General features: G+C 42.7%; 1 protein-coding gene across 1 annotated transcript in view; it reads left to right on the top strand.

Annotated features, from left to right (window-relative positions):
- Positions 1-13,057, top strand: part of LOC306840919 (transcription regulator protein BACH2-like) — a 33,275-nt gene that overhangs the window by 490 nt on the left and 19,728 nt on the right. The gene's annotated exons all lie outside the window — the stretch shown is intronic.

Genomic DNA, 13,057 nt, shown 5'->3' with positions numbered 1-13,057 from the left:
CCATGGTGTGCTTTTGACACCGTGTTATAGCGCCGTTCACGCGGGTTTGTTGGCATGTGTAAAAGTGTAAACGTGTTTCCCACTGAACGTGCAGTCCATATAGCGTATCTCCATATCACGTCGGCAGGTAGGCTCACACTGAGCCACATGAAGGTGTGTTTTCTGTTTGTTCAGCGGACTCTAACTTTCCCTTAAACACCGCAAAAACACAAAACGCGTCAAGTCGACTTCAAATCGATAATTGGTTTTTAGTAACCCTTGGTAACGTTCTGTCAATTAACGAGCAGCGCTGTTTGTGATGTCATAGGAGTATCAGGCTCCACGCGCCCGTTAATTCAAGGAAGTTCTTTATGTCCGAGTCCAATTGTCATTTATGAACGAGCCACATGCAACCACTTCTGCAATGAATTCCCCAACACGGTCTTAACATCGGAGTGAACAGGGGGGGGGGGGGGGGGGGGGGGGGGGGGGCACATGTTTTGCACGAGAGAGCCACAACCGGGGCTCGCGCTGGGACAAAGGAGCCAGCCTGCCTCCTCCAACCCCCCTTCTTCCCGCCCTCTGCTGCTGAGCACAGTGAACACCCACCTCGGAAAAATAGTCTAAAGCACAAATTCCTGCACGGGTTTTTTTTTGTTTGTTTTTTTAAATGTATCTTGTAATTATTTCTGCGATCTTTTCGCCTAATTGTGTAAATTAAAGTGTTTGCTTTGACGTAATGCGACTAACATGAAATACTATGAGGCATGCGTTCCCCTGTTTTCGATGTGTTTTTTTTCCCTCAAGCATCCCCCCCTTAATTAAGATCATGTATTGTGACATAATGTATAGATTCTCAAGGTGGGGATGTTTCCTCTTTATGCTCTGCCATCATCATCATCTCTCCGAGTGGGAAAAAACAGCAACATCAGAGTATCTGCAGCACTTGGTAGTAAGAGGGAGAAAGAGAGAGGGGGGGAGGAGGGGTTTGGGGGGCGAGGGGGGGGTTACATACAGTTCAGCTGAATGAAGCAGATGAGAGGTGATGGAGGCCAAATCACCGGAAAAACACTTCTGCTGCAGACAGTTCTATTGATCAGATAGAAGCCCATACTTGTCCTGCATTCCCGTTGATAAGCGTGTTGTTTGTGCCTTGATATGCTGATGCTACACAAGACTGCTACACAAGAGATCATTCACTGAAAATGAAAAGGGGCACTACTGGTTCTGAAGTCAGAGGGTTTGTTTACGTCAACCATCTTTTGTTTGTGATGCTTTGTCAAGCCTATAATACACACATGATGTCACCCGGGTTAGCTCATCTTGGCCTACAGTCCATCTCATAAAAAACAAACAAATAATACATTGAAAAACAATCATCTGAATTAATAAGTGATTAAAGAATACTGACAGACGTACGCCTGGCCTGGAGGCACAGACGAACTGAAGTCATTTCATTACAGAGCCACGGAGCCTTACAGCACATAGACTGTATATAATATAGGGGATGAAGCCTGAGTGATGTCACCCGTTGGTTTGGAAGCCGATCCATGGCCGGCGCCGTATTGGAAGTTTCGGTCAACCTCATGACATATAAATAGCGTTAGCTGAGGCAGGCCTTAAGCTCATACAAAGCCCCTAAAGAAGACAATCAAGAATCTATCGGATGATTATGATTCTGTTGAATGACTTTGTCAAGTTCAGATGATCTTTCCTCTCAGAGGTGCAGGATTAAATCATGGAAACAGCAGGTTATGAAAACAGAAATGTTGCATTTACATGTAACTTATAGATGCAGTTGTGTGTTTCATTGTTGAGCTGAGTGGAGCCCCGATTACATTTCATGCCGTGCAGTTTAATGCTTGATATAGATTCATGCCTGTAAGTGAATTTATTGCACATTTAAAGAAATGTGTCAGAAGATGTAACAGTGATATGCATAGATGTGCTTGTGTCGGCTCTGCTGTTTGAATGGAGGCATGTCAGACTCTAATAATCTGTAGGTGTCCCAGGTTTTAGTCGGAGTTCGAGCTGTCATGTGTCAGCAGGCCGTTGTGTCAGCAGATGAAACCGTTTATGTGGAGAGCGAAGGCAGAGGGAATGCAATCCAGTGTTTTCTTTAAATAACGGGGACATCCTCCTTCTCCCCATGTTGTTAACCTGAAGATGATTTATTCATCTCTTTAAACGGATGCATGTACAGTAAGTGCAGCTCACAATCTGTTCAAGATCAAACATTTCTACTTGACACTGTGTAGTGCGTTTAGACTCCCCGTCCTCCTTGAAAGCGACAGAGACGATCAATCCAACCTCCATTCAACAAACCTCCTGAAAGGTTTTCTTCTCCTCTTGAGGACAGACATGATGACGCTTTGTTTGAACTTTTTCACAAGTCTGCGTCAGGATGTTATTTCAGTGATTTAAGATGCAAGAAGGCCGGCCGCAGACTATAAGCCTTTACATGCTGGAACCTGATTGGTCAGATTGGAGCATCGTGGACTGATAGCTGAAAGTTGTGTTGTTGTTTTTTTGCTCATTGGTCCTTCTTGCCAATTGAGTTCAGCCACATCATTTAACATGATAGGACTTGATCCATCCTCACTCATTAAGTCTGCATAAAGGCGACCTTACCACCATATTAAGCATGTTTAAAACAGCAGACACACACACACACTGAAGGCCGTGTGTGTGTGTGTGTGTGTGTGTGTGTGTGTGTGTGTGTGTGTGTGTGTGTGTGTGTGTGTGTGTGTGTGTGTGTGTGTGTGTGTGTGTGTGTGTGTGTGTGTGTGTGTGTGTGTGTGTGTGTGTGTGTGTGTGTGTGTGTGTGTGTGTGTGTGTGTGTGTGTGTGTGTGTGTGGGTCAGATCACTGACTAACAAACAACATCTTTTAATTTATCGTTTAAAGACAACAGCCAATCAGAGCCTCTGTTTAAAGGAGGTACCGCCTCCTGTTCTGACCTGCCAATTGCGTGTGACGATGACTGACATCTTTTCTAGCCAATGAAATTCTTCAAACATGGCTCTGCTGCTTCAATCAATGAAACTACAGTAAGGACAATGATTGGACTGTTTTTCAGAACTGTTGTACAAATATTAATAAGTTGATATTTAAAACAAAGTAAAATCTTTCAAATTGTTATATCTGAAAACAGACTTTAAACCCTTCATGTAGCTGTGACGGAAGGATCCTTGTGCTCCACCTTTAAACTGTAGTCTAAATAATGTGACGAATTAAAATATACAAGGGTGACCCGTGTGAAGCCTCTGTGTAACTTAATATTTACAGTGCAATTGAGACTCACCAGTACAGGTGAATGGGCGCTGTGAGCGAGGATGTAGCACTCACATTGTCAGTGTTGTTCCTTTGTGAAGCATTATGGCAGCGAGGTTCTTAAGGAAGAAGGCTGAATGTAAATCTGCACGTCTAAAAGTGTTTGTTCCCGCCTTCACAGCAGGTTAAAGATGTCAGGTAACCATGGCTGCATTTCAGCAGCTGTGTTAAAAAAACCCAACAGGCTGAAGAAGAGTGAAAGTGACGCCCTCTCAGGTTTGGGCTGTGTGTATCTTCACGTCTGACCTTTGTTTCAAGTCCTCGCCTTCACTGTTCCCCTCCTCTCTGTCAAGACGCATCCTTTAAAAAGAGATGGTTTTCATTGAAGTGATGCGTGTGTGTTTTAAAGGAGACGAACACAACAGCTAGTACTCTTTGTACCCTTCCTCTGTTTTCATGCTCACGCCGTCATGGGAGGACGCTCTCCCTGAGGGGGATGGGTGTGTGCCCACTCACATGTCTCTACTATGTGTCAGCGTTTGCTTCCTATACGATGTTCAGAGCTGATTGTGAGTCCCTTCTCGCATCACAACGTTAAGAGACGACACATTTTAAAGTTTGTGCTTGTGTGTCAATAAATATCATCTTGGCACATTTCATCCAAAGTTAAAAAAAAGGAGAAATCTTGATGATCTCTGTTTAGAGCTTAAAAAAAACAACAAATGTGTGGCCACATTTTATTTTCCTGAAGTCCGTTTTTTTTTTTCTTGAATTCTCTTCAGCAGCGTGTTCACACTTCAAACAAATACCCTATAAATAATGTGCACAGACACCTCGAGCTGGACGAAATGACTTCAAATCAACATCACGATTAACTGAACATTTGAGCTCAAGAGTGAATAATTGCTTTTAGTTTTTTGCCCTCATCGTTCGCTGATGGTCTCTGCTGTAAATATGCTCAGCTGGGATATTGTTTCTGACGACAGAGTGATCATATCTGATTAACTATTTATTGAATATTTCAAACTGAAATCAAAGCATTGCCTGAAATGAAAAAAAACATTTTAGTTTTAAAGTAGAAATTAAATTCTGTAAAACTGTTGGAAATAAATAACTTTCATTTCTTGCACACAGTTTTTCCTCAGTTTAAATTTGAACCCTTTTTGTTGTTTGTCTTTTTTCCCAAAAGACAAAATGTGTGGGACATTACTTTGCATGTTGCGGATTGGACGTGTCGTCTCGTGACTCTGCCCTGAAAACAAATATAAATTATTAACATGAACGAGGTGACGTCAGTTTGAGGTTCTAAAAAGGTTTCATTTAATTTTTGATTAATTTCCCCGGCCTACATCCATCGTGATGTCACTGCTTTCTCTACTGTATTGTTAAGAATAATCGTTTTTGTTAAGGTTGGTTAGGGAGTGCTAAGTAAGCTACGCATGGCTTATTCATGAACTGGCCAACGAGCCTCGTGTTTTCCACAGAGCGAGAACGAGCCTCGTGTTTTCCACAGAGCGAGAATTAAAAGCTAAAATACTCGCCGCTTGCACAACCGACCACAGATTAGTACCACGCGATGTAAAATAACCAGTCTTCACATATTGTCCGCTGCAGTCTCTTTGGGGAATTCCAACATCTCAACGACTACGCAGTGGAAAAGGGGCGGGAAAATATCACAAAACTGCTGGAATAATTTAATGGAGGAGTTGGAAAAACAACAACGAGGAAAAATAGCAGCCTGTATATTCTTTCTCTGGTCTCCTTCCAGATAAAGGGCCAGAACAGGTGGCTTTATTACCTGCAAACTACCCTTTTAAAAAAAGAAAAAGAAGTGTAATTGATGGCCCATGGGGCGTCAAGTGAAGTGCTATAAATTAGTTTGCGATCAATAATGTGCGACGTTTCAAAAGGCCAAATAAGGATGAGGTGGTCCAGCATGAACAGGGTGACTTCACTTCTCAGTCAAGCCGTGTTAGTGGTGTTTCAGGCTGTTCCCAGTGTGACACACACTCTCTCACAAATACACACATACAACTGCACACACCCAACAACAGGCAGATGAGGGGACGCAGCAAAAGTCAAGGGAAGTTGTGAAACAGCAGACAGAGACGATTGAGAGAAACGTCAGTCAGGAGGTCCCACTCTGGTCTACATTAGTCTCCTCGCGGAGACAACCAAGCAGCACTTTAAACATGTTGGTTTGTTAAATAGAAGTCTGATTTCATGTAGAAATGTTGGGTTTAAACAGGCGGTTTGCTTTACTCCAGTTTCACGAGATAAATAAACAGTTGTCAGATTACTGCTTCTAGCAGCCGGGGTGTCATTCTCATGTGTTTGCTCTCCATACCGACTGATTTTCACTCAAACATGAAACTATACTCGGAATACAAATTTACAACATAAACCAGAAAAGGTTGAATGCAAAAAATACTTTCATTCACAAATCACCCGCTGCTTGGTGTTTAAATGTGTGTGATAAGTCGAAGTGATTATGACGGAGGATAAAAAAAAGTGACAAAGAAAATTAAGCAACATTAAACTGTCGTTACCTTCAGTCTGCTGAATGTGTATTCAAAAAGATCCCAGGAATACAAGGACGAAGCAGAAGTTTAAACATGGAGGAATTGTAAAATGTAGAGGTGTTGACATCACTGTTGGACTGTGAAAACATGAATAATTTTAGTACACAGTGCAGAGACTCAGAGAAGAAAGGAGAATGAACGTTTGTTTTGTGTTAATGACAAAAAAAAGAAGGCAAAGCGCTGCAGTACGACACATGACCACTAGGGAGCAGATGTTCGAGCGTTCACTGGATGAATGAATAGATGTGGAGAGTGTGAGTGCCTCTCTAAATCCATTGAACACTTTGTATCACAGCAGAATAAATACATTGTCCAAAAGAAAACAGTCCAAAGAAAGCGTGAATATTAAGGTTCAAACGCCGGTGTGTTGAATAAAGATACGAAAGATATCAATATTTTAGACTCTGCTGCCGTCTGAGAGGGAGACAGTTTGTAAAAGTGATACATAATTCACTCTCTCAGTGCGGCCGTGTGTGTGTGTGTGTGTGTGTGTGTGTGTGTGTGTGCAGGTGAGTGGAACAGATCAAGGACGGCCTGTGTGTGTGTGTGTGTGTGTGTGGTGAGTAGGTGATAAGTGCAGACTGTCCTGGGAGACGTGGCACAGCTTGAGGACAGACAGAGGACTCCTTTAGATTTTCTTTCTCTCCTTTTTATTATTTTCCATCTTTCCCTTGAATCCTCTCTCTCTCTGTTTCTCTTCTCTCTCTCTCTGTTTCTCTTCTCTCTCTCTCTCTCTCTCTTTCTCTCTCTTTCTCTCTCTCTCTCTCTCTCTCTCTCTCTCTCTCTCTCGCTCAGTACATCATCTATTTTTGTCACCTTCGCCCCAGCAGCATGTCGGTCGGGGGCGTCTGTCTCGTCTTTCGTCACTGGTCTTTTTTTTTTCATGCTCTGCCTCTGATTTATTGATTAGCCTGTGAAATAAATAAATGATTATTCTGTCCTTATACCAGACATCTCCATCCAAAGTGAGCAGTCTTTCTGCACAGTGGGGATCATGGTACAGACACACACACTAAATATAAGCTGATGATTTAAAACAAGCGTTCGAGGCACAGGTGGAGCCGCAGCTTTTCTTTTAAATGCACGATGTGAAGAAATATACGACAATGTTCACATTAGGAGCAGAGAGAAAATCCCATGATTCCCCGCCAGTGTTGACGTCATCTTTTGTTATTGTTTTGACTGGGAGCCCCCTGGTGGCTGAATCTACATATTGTATCTTTAAGGTTTATTTGGGGGCTTTTGCCTTTATTTGGTTTGACTCTGGATACACTCCTTATTTATTGTGTTGTCATAATCCTAAAGTGAATCACAGCTCTGAAATCTGTACAAAACAGTTATGTACAGTAAGTATTGTAGTTGATCGAGCGCAGGTCGAGTAGTGATGAGTGTGCGCTTCATGTCGGCTGTAGTCCTCTAAGCAGGCGACCCGGGTTTGAATCTTACCTCTGGCACTCTCTCTGATTTGTGACTTTATCCACTGCTCTCTCTAAAATAAAATAAAAAGTATTGGGATCAATCGATTTTTTTTTTGCCATTGTGAGAAATTTAAGAAGAGACTGATGTTTAAATGGAAAAAGCACGACATGTCAAAAGTTGAATTTGAGAAATCTGATCTGATTTTTGGAGAGCTTTCATCCTGAATCTGATGCAACATGTTTCAGAGAAAGTTGGGACCCATGTGTGTTTCTTAAGCATCCCTTTTTCCCAAATCAACTTTTACGTAGGAACGTATAACAACGACTAAAGTTACATTTAAGAAGAAGCAGCATCTTTTGCAGTGGATTATGGGATGTGTATTTTCGACAGTCTTGTGCCCTTGCTTTTTTTTTTCTACATTTTTTTTTTTTTTCGGGCTGAATCAAATGTTTTCTAGTCACGAGTGTTGGGGGGTAGCTGGTTGTCATGGTTGCAGGCTACAATCTGTTGCTATAAGGATTCTGTGAAATGTCAGTGGAGAATTTACATGTGGTATCCAGAGCGACTGAAAAAGTTGGCGGTCACCGTTGAGCTCTATTTGGCAGAAGAAGTCGCTTTAAAACCTGCATGTGTGTGTTTCAGAATGAAGGAAGTCTTTACACATGCACAGGCCTGCTGATCCGTGGTTTTCTAAAACTCTCTCTTAATATGTCTCCTCGAACACAAATAACGTGTATGTTTGAGCTCCATCTCTTTGTCTGACAGTCGGTGCAGAAACACATTCCATAACATTCCTGTTGGTTTGTGATTGACTCGGCCTACATGTTGAGAAGAACACACAGCTGCCTTTTTTTTATGCTATTACACATTCAATATTTCATGCATCCATCTGTTCACACCTTGCAACAATGAAAAGTGTCACCAGCAGCAAATTTGTCACGGCAGAAAACCGTCTTCTAATCCCAGCGAGAGAGAGAGAGAGACGTCGGTGCTGACATTAAAGCGCTTCATCGAGCGCCAAGCTGCCGCTGCGTGTTTGTTTCTTGGAACAGATTTCAGCAGCCATTGTTTGGACTTGACAGAGACACAGTGAGAATTACTGATGAGGAGACAATCTGTCCACAGGAGCATGTTTGTATCCTCACACAGCGGAGAATGTCGTAATCTGATGGCAGTATACTTTGACTTCCAACACTTTTGAAACAAGAATCATTTTCCACAAATCAGAAACCAAATGAGCAACAACCAAAATTGGACAATTCTCTGCACCACTGGCCCGAGGGGATGTTGGCATTTCTGGTTTATCTGGTGCTCAACCTCACTACTGATCTGGCAACCCATCTGGCTTGGCCGGCTGTGATTGGTGCATTCAGGGGGGCAGATGGTGAGATGATGGTCAGCTGTTTGGGGCACTACTTAAATCCACTATACTCTATGTAGGGGCTGCGGAGTTAACGCTAAATCTGTTGTTTGTCCTGCAGTGAGGCTCTGAGGGAATACAAGTTTAAAAAAAAAAAAAAAAAAAAAAAGGCAGCGAAAGGTCTACTGGAGATCAGAAACGGACACACGTGCTCTAAGGCTTGAAAAGGAAATAGTGAACTGTAATTTTGTTTTTCCGATGCTGGTCAGACAATTTCATTGAATCAAACACTATGTGCCTGGTAATTTTCCATTGAAAACATTCCCTTTACTTTGGACATTTTGTCCTTTTTTTAATGTAGAAGCCTTAAAGGTCACATATGATGCTTAATCCACTTCATGTTCCTCTAACACTAATATGTGTCCCGAGTCTGTCTACAAACCCCCCATTGATAAGAACAGTCCATCCTCTCCATCTTTCACCTCCTTCACTTTTCAGAAAATGTGTGCTCAAACAGGCTGTTTGGAGATATTCCCTTCATGACATCACAAAGGGCAGTAGCCCCTCCCCCAGGTGGGTGACACTCCCACAGCTAGGTGTTTGTTCTGCCCTCTGAGTCTGCCTTCTCACCGTAAACAATAGGACATGGAGCCAGAAAGCAGCGAGTACACCCGAGCCCTTCCAGAGAGGGGGCGTGGTCAGACACAGCTCATTTACATATTTAAAGCTACAGACACAGAAACAGCCTGTTCTGAGCAGGGCTGAAATAGAGGGGTTTATAGACATGATCAAATACAGGATCAGAGTGGATTTACAACAACACACTTCACACACATGTTTTGGGGAGATCTGAGACTTATTTAAACTGGTTGAGGAAGAGGAGACTATGTGACCTTTAAGTAAAAAAAAAAAGGCAATATCTTGAAATCAAGCAAGATTACAGAAAGGTATGAGCGGCTTTAGCCACATCAGTGTAAAACTCAGCACAGGACCAACACGACATGGCCTATTATTTCATAAGAATCACTCTTTTTTTTTTTTTTTTGAATAATTGTAATCTTTGTGAACATGGCTGCTGATACAAGAGCTTCACTTTCCCTCCCACGGGTAAACACAACGCCCCCACGGAACAAAAAGAAATGGAGGCACATCTAAAATTAAAATAGAACATTTGAACGAACTAATCACACAGAAATAATGAACCAAAATAAAGTGCTTCAATTTCATTTTCATAATTGAAGTTTTATTCTTAGGTTCCATCAGTCACCTGTGTTGTTATCACCTCCTTAACGTTTCTCCCACGCGCTGTCGAACAACACGCGTGCTCCCATCTGGACAGTGTGCTTTGACTTTTTGAGGCATGTGCTCACGGTGATGTCGGCCCGTATGGTGGAGAATATTTTGTGAAATAGAATTGATTTGAAACAGAATTGTCGTACATGTCATCCTTTTGTTTGTTAAATGAACTTCTGTGGCAGCTCAGTGGATCTGAGATCTGCAGGAAAGAAGCTGCTTTGATCTGATCTCCAGACTCTTGTAATGCATTCAGCCCCCTTCTTAAAACTGTCACCCATTTACCAAGTGAACCTGTTGAACCTGACGAGACAAAGAGGAGGAGGGGGATCCACTCATCCTGAACGTCACAGCATTACGTCACCTCCATCTCTGCTGCTCTGCAGATGAAGTCGTTTAGTAAGCTTGACACTGAGTTATAGATTAAAGGTCCTACATGTTTTACATCGATTTATGGTCCTGATTCAGATCTTGTTGGAGTCTGTGCATGGGCCAACACCAAACAAGAAAATATTATGTCAGAATAAAAAGTCTTTATTTCATAAAAATCAGCCTGACTCGCTGCAACAATAAAGACTGATCCTGTGCTGTGCCTCTCATTATCCAAATGCTGCAACTTCCTCCCACATATCAGCTCTTGTCTAAACATTGGCTGCTGCAGCCTCTGGGAGCCACATCCAACTTCTTTTGGACTTCCACGCCGACAGCGTCCCCTTTTATCTCGACACAAACTGCCGTCCTGCGGTCAAAAGATGCTGAAACACTGAAGGCTGATGCTAAAACCAGAACCCGCTGAGACAGATGTTTTTGTCACATTTCTTCCTCTTATTGATCTTTGTTGCAACAGTATAGGCTGATAATAGGTTTTCATACTGTTGACGTGATTAGATGTGGCCATTTTGAGTGATAAATGCTGCAAAGATGCTAGCGGTTTGTTATTTGCAGCAGCAGACTGTAGTGCAGAAATAATACTGTGTAATAATAGATCAACTCCCTGATAAAAAAGTGTTTTAATGCAAACTGGTTGGTGGCAGACTGTGCCATGACTGGCTCGCTGGCTGACTGTTTTGTTGAGTGTGTCCCGTCTCTGAGTTGTGTGTGGAAGCTGTTAGTGGGCTGATGTAACTGTGCCAATGAAGCTGCAAAGGCAGTTAAATGTTGTGTAGGTTCCACCTGTCCAGACGGATTAACATGCTCTCGCGTTCCTCTCATGTCTGCGGCTCGGTGAAGACGTGGCTCCGCTTTGATGTGATGCAATTAAGGTTCTGTGAGCTACGCAGGATTACAGCGGTGGAGGTGACAAACAAGCACTCTGTCATGCTTTCGAACCTTGTGGCTAGTTTTAACACCCAGCGTAGCGCTGCATCAAAACAGCGCGAGCGTCTGTGTGTGGGTTTGTTGTCACAGGAGACGAGTGGGGAGTAAATATGTTGAGGGACGACGATAGCGTATTTTTTACACCAACGATCCATTACTGTGTCGTATCTTCCCTTTTTCTTCTATTCAGGATTCTACCTTCTTGGATTGCTCAATTTATAGCTAATAATATATTCAACATGCATTTAATCAGTTCATGTAATTAAGACTAAGTGATGTAAAAAAGAGCACAATTTGATCTCTCTTGGCCACCGTAGAGTTGTTTCACTTTTTTTTTGTCTCATTGATTTAAATGGACCCTTATTTAGATTTGTAATCGTACCAAGCATTGTTACGTCTCTACTTTATGATACTCCATGTAGCCACCTCTGCTACTTTACATTCTGCGTTTGTGAGTCTCGAAATCTACAAAACATTTATACATTTTTTGCACAGTTTGTCAAAGCCATACTCTCTGTGGGAAGTGGCAGATGAATTGTTCAAGACCCATTTACGCAACAGTTACTACAGAGAGAGTGAAAGTGTGCTGCCTGTTTTGTTTTCATCGCATCTCTTCTCTCCTGTTGGATTTGGCCGCTTTCCCAGACTTCTAAATTTGAAGTGTTCCCGTCCTGAGCATGACTCACTCAGAAAGGAAGAAAAAAAAGCTTCACTTTCCCTGAAACCTGACAGCCCTGATCCAATTTAGGTTTCCTCCAACGGCCCGAGGCTGAGTGATGTCAGCTCGCCCTGTCAGCTGAAAGGAGGGCAGGGAGCTGTAAGGAATCACAGGTGACCAAGGAGAAGGAGCTCCCCGCTGGGGCTGGAGGTCCTGCTCCAGCCCCCGGGGGATCCACCTGGACCAGGTCGGCAGGACAGGTGAAATCAAAGAGGATGAACCTGAATGGTTTTATGGGACAGATGCGTCACCACAAAGTTTTCTTTGGTCCAAAATACTAAAGAGAAATAAGAGCCAATCATGTTTGTGCTGCATATCTGAATAGAGATCCATCCTGCAGTCGTTCAGTACACTGAGGGAAGGGCGGGGGGGGAGGGGGGGAGGAGGGGAGGCGGTTCAATTTCATAGTTTCAAACTGAAAGACTGGGGCTTGAGTGCGACATCTACTGGATCAAAAGCTGCAAATTGTCTCACAGTAACAGCATGAATACTCCAAGAAATTATTTGAATTAAGTGAAAGTTTTTGGCGTTGTGTCTCTATGGCAACGTTCAAAGGGTTAATTCTTATAGCACATTGCTGCTTGCTTATTTTCCTACGATGCAAAAAGCATTTTTTTTTTTTTAAAGATTTGAAAGAAGGCGCTGATTTCCATAAATGTGAAGTTATTCATTTCAGTTTTCCTCCGTGGAAACTCTGTGGGCGTGTGGCGGCCCACATGTGTACTTTCATTTTCTCGCCCACGTCGCGGTGCCGTGTGAAGGAGATGAAATGATCCTCTGCTCAGCATCGCCGCCTTTATGACTCACTTGGCAGCAGTGAGCTTTAGCACCCTCTCCGAAAATGTGTGCATTTATTGCTCAGTTTAGATGTGACACATTTGGCCTGTCACCCGATACAACATATAATTGATATTGTCTGTTTACACTGCTGTGTGTTTTATGCTGAAGCATGCTGCTGCAGAAGGGAAGGACAGAGAGACTATCCTCTTTTCCTCTGCACTAACGACAAAGTTAAAACCGACTGTTCTCCAGTAGAGAGCTGGAAGTTATGATCGCCCAAACTTTGTAAATCTACAGATGAATAGAAGAGAGTGAGTAAAAGCATCATCGGGATCAT

Source organism: Symphodus melops (genome assembly GCF_947650265.1).
Source record: "Symphodus melops genome assembly, chromosome: 19".
In the NCBI taxonomy this organism is placed as follows: Eukaryota; Metazoa; Chordata; class Actinopteri; order Labriformes; family Labridae; genus Symphodus; species Symphodus melops.
This window is presented reverse-complemented; position numbering and strand designations above follow the sequence as displayed.